The sequence below is a fragment of the Hirundo rustica genome, chromosome 2 (genome assembly GCF_015227805.2).
Source record: "Hirundo rustica isolate bHirRus1 chromosome 2, bHirRus1.pri.v3, whole genome shotgun sequence".
Lineage (NCBI taxonomy): Eukaryota > Metazoa > Chordata > Aves > Passeriformes > Hirundinidae > Hirundo > Hirundo rustica.
In genome coordinates, this window is record NC_053451.1 from 114175738 (window position 1) to 114180307 (window position 4570).

A 4570-nucleotide genomic window follows, 5' to 3' on the forward strand; every position below is an offset into this window, starting at 1 on the left:
GAGCGGCTCTGGCTTGTTGTTCTTTTAATTCCAGTTCAAGATTGTGAGTGTTTTAGTGTAAGAAATTTGTGCAGAAGACCTCTGGCTGTCAGGGTGAGGCCTGTGAGGCTCTGCAGTTGTTCCCATGTCCCCTGCCAGGGGAGCAGGAGCTCCTCGCTGTCGCGCTGGCTGCTCAGGTACCTCCCCACACACACCCACACACACACAGCGCTCTCTCCTCAGCTTCATCTTCTCACCCCTGATCCAGCAGCAACGGGGCGACTCCATCTTGCACATCCTTCTCTTGTGGCACCTGAGACGCTGCCGGCAGCAGATCGCCACCTTCCCCATCCCTTTTGGCAGCCCCCTCAGAGAGGGCGAGAGGGATCCCGGTGTCACAGCCTGAGGGCCAGCGTCGCCCCCGCGCATGGAGCGACCCTTCGGGACAAAGGCCAAAGGCTGCCCGGGCACGGAGAGCTGCGGGAAGCCTGAGGGATCAAGTTCCACCCTCCAGCGGGCCGAGCACGGAGCCGGACAGTTTAACGCCCCGGTGAGGTCCATCAGGCTCTAAACTGTGCTTTGATCAGGGCCCCTCAGCGCCTCGTTAGCAGCAGCCCCCAGGCTGGAGCCGAGAGCAGGGCGCTGCCCAAACCCGATTTTTGCGAGAACTTCTGACAGCTGAGTCACAGCCCTTGGGACCCGGCTGTCCCCAGCTCAGGAGCTGCCCCTCCTCGTCACCAGCAGGAAAATTACTGGGTACAATCAGCTGTGCTGGCTCTGCAGATAAACGGAGGACTTCAGTCCAGGAAGCTGCCTTGTGAAAGCAATAAATCCCCTTTGGGGGCCAAAAAAAAAAAAAAAAAAAAAAAAAAAGGCACAACTACCAACCCACACTCGTGTTGCTGATGGAAGTGCTGCTGCCTTTTGTCACGTGCTGGAGGATGGTGGGTGAGGGCAGAGCCCACAGGACCTGACTCGTGGAAGGCACCGAGAGCAGCCAACTCACCTGCCACCACCCTGTCTATGGAAAAATCCACCTCTAGTCAGAGTAAAAGCCAAGTGCTGTTTACACTGCAGGTTTCACAGCTCTTTCAGGAGCTCAGAACGGGCCAGAGCTTCTCTCACACCTGCCAAATCCCAGGCTTGGGGAGGTCACTGCCTCCCCGAGTGGCAACCAGCTGGGTTTGTGTGCCCAAACAAACAGGGCAAGAGGCCTGTGGGCACCACCTGGCCCTGTGGCAGACACTGCATGTCCCTGGAGAGCAGGCAGCGTCCGGATTCACAGCCAGACACTGTTGGATGCAGCGGGACGCAGGAAGGAACTGATCTGCCTCACAGGACTAGCAGAGCAGGTCTGACCTGTGAAGGGTGGGAAACACGGTGTGTTTGGAGCTGCTCAGATGCATTCCTTCTAGGAAAAGCTACAGGTCTGCTCTTCCCTGGATGTCTCTGGAGCATCGCTCTCCCCACAGCCTCCAGCAGCAGGTGCAGCATCAGAGGAAGCTCCTCAGATGTGCTGAGTACTCCGTGGGTTGTACTGATGCCTTTTTGGGGCTACCTAAAAACAGAGGCCAGACAAAATTGAGGGAATAAAAAGCAGTTATATTTACTGAAGGGCCTTCAGGTACACTTCAGGCAGATGAAGCGTTCCAGGGGCTACACCCAAAATGGACAATGTGTCACAGATTTTCACACTTTTATAAGTTTGGTCCATTTTCATATTGGGGGCTAATCTTCCAATTACAGCTTCAGGTAATGAAGTCATTCACCCCAAGTTTGCTCCCCCCCAACTCACTTTTGTTTACATTTCTCGGGGCCTGGGACGGTGAGGTGTCCTTGATTCCCAGGCCTGGAGAGGAATTGTGTTTTCTGACCAAAATGGGAAGGCAGCAGCTCACACTGTGTGTGGAGTTTAGAGCTGTACACTAAAGAATTACAGGATTATAAATATATGGAAAAATAAAAGCTAAAATCCTAAGGCATCAGTACAAGCAAACAGTGACCTCTCGTGAAACAGGTGGGTGTGAAGGTGTGTGGCAGTCACAAAAATGTAACTTTTCTGACCTATTCCTGCCTTGGCCTGTGGCAGCTGGAATCGTGTTTCAGCTGCCGTCATTTTGCACTGCAGTAAGACTTCTACACAAAGTGCATTTAACAGGTAAAAAAAAATATTTTTAACAGCAAGTGACAGCTTCCCTTTCTCCCAGTTTACCCACACTATTCAGATAGCAGGCACCATCACCAATACTCCCAACTCACAGGCCAATTCAGCTCAACCAGAAGCAGTTTTAACCTCATGCCCTCACAGGAAGATGTTTTTTTTCTCTCTGCTGGCCAAAAATAAGCCAAGAAAGCCTGTTCTGCCCTGAGTTATTTGCTAGGCCCTCCCAAAACATTGCTAACTCTTCTGACATCTTCTCAAACCCCGATGTGGAGCTTCAACTGCTTTGATAAAAAAATTACATGGGAGGGAAAACATGGATTCCGTCCCACTTGCTACAGCAGAATCAGGAACATTTTAAAACCAGGTTGTCTCTTCTAGGAAAAAAAAAAAAAAATCACTGCCGGGGCAGTGGCTGTGGTGATGAGAGGTCTTTCCTCTCAAGTGTCCAAAAGTAAAACCTGAGTGCTGCATCCCCACAGGGGTCACAGAATTACAGGATGGTTTGGGTTGGAAGGGACCTCAAGGAACATCTTGTTCCAACCCCCTGCCATGGGCAGGGACACCTTCCACTAGCTCAGGTTTACCAAATCCCTGTCCAGCCTGGCCTTGGACACTTCCAGGGATCCAGGGGCAGCCACAGCTTTTCTGGGCACCCTGTGCCAAGTCCTGCCCACCCTCACAGCAAAGACGAGGTGAGAACTATAAAACTCCCTCTGCAAGGAGCCTTTTTGATGTTGTTTTAAAAGCAGAATCCCTCTCCCTGGGCGTGGTCTTTTGTGTGACACCTTCTGGTGAAAGCCTGGAGCCATCCCAGTGCTCTCAGCTGCCTCCCTGTTGGAGTCCAGGGCATTCCTTTGGTTGCCCTGGAGGGTCAGGGACCTGGGCAGGGGGGTCTGGGACCCCAGCCCAGAGCCCAGAGCTTAGAGAGACACTGGATTTGATTTCAGTCCATGGGAGAGGCTTCTTGCACTGCAGGAAGCATTGCAGGCCACAAGAGTGTAAAAATAGTAGTTTAGTATATCACAGGGTGAAAAAACAGTGAGTTTGGGATTCTTGGCATTGAAGTGAATGGGGCAAGATGGAGAATTTGGGGCGTTGTCTCCTTCTTCTTCCTTCTTGTTCCCTCACTCCATTTCTGCAGTGACGTTGGCACAAAGTAGTTAGTGAGGATTGGGTCAGAGTAAAGATGACCTTTTTAGTAATAGTGATAGACATTGGTAAGAAATAGTAAATAAAGAATACGTAGCAATTAGTATAAAAGATAAGGACAGCCCAGAGACAGGAGGAGTCACCAGATGTCCGAGCCGCGGCAAACATCTTTTGGACACTGAGAAAATTGTAAGATAAGAAATAATAAACGAAGCATGTAACCTTGAAGACTCCGTCTTTTCCTACGTTTGGCACAGAGCTTTGCAGAGGGCCAGAACTCTAAAACCACCTGAATGCCGGGGAATTTAAACTCCAGGGAAAAAGAACCCCTGACAACTTGCGTCCCTGGGATGGGCAGAGACAACTGCCGTCCCTGAGATGGGACAGAAACAACTGGCACCCCAGATGGGACAAGAAACACCTCTCCCCCTTTATTTTTTGTCTGGCTGATTGCTCCCTCCAGTTGTTGCTTCCCAGTCTGGGGACGCTGATGTTTAGCCAGCGGAATGGTGCAGGTTAAACTCTGCAAAGCAGCTGTTCATGTGATAGAAGGTAGAGGATGGTGCAAGCCTGCTGTGGGGAATGAGCACCTGCGGGCAATGAGCACCTCTGTCCTGTGCTGTCCTGTGTTTTGTGGCTTTTAAATTTAGTAACACCAGCCCTGCAGAACAGCAAGGTAAAATTAGATTTTATGACGTGTACAGGCTGTGAAATACTTGGCGTTCCTATGTGGGTGGAAGCATGGCAAAGATTCCAGTGCAGACCCCAGCCCAGCTCCTCCTCTGCTCTTAATCCAGGCACAGACAAAGCAGGAAAACCCACATCAAAATAACTGCTGTCCTCAAAACACCCAGCTGTGTGTGTGACCATGGGACTGGTGATACTGAGGAGCCCAAGTGCACAGCAGCTCTGGGGATGGTGGTGGTGAGAAAATATCGTGGTTTAAACCCAGCCAGAAACTAAGCCTGAGCATTCTGGCCAGATGCAATGAACAGCTCTAACCTTGCCCCGTGAGAAAGGAGGTTTTTTTTCTTTCAAAGTCCCCAAACTTGCCATTTAGACCTTTTTTTTTTTTTTAAGAAATTATTTAATTAAACAATTTATTTCTCTAAAGGAAGCATTTCCTTTCAAAATTGTCTTCAGGCCCTCCAATACCCATCTAAATCTTGTTTCCTTTCAGGCTGAAAAGATCCCCATTTCTTGCAATTTGGTGACTGAAGGGAAGAATCTTGTTTTTAAGAATCTCCACGCTGCTGCAGGAGACAACCAGGAAGCGGT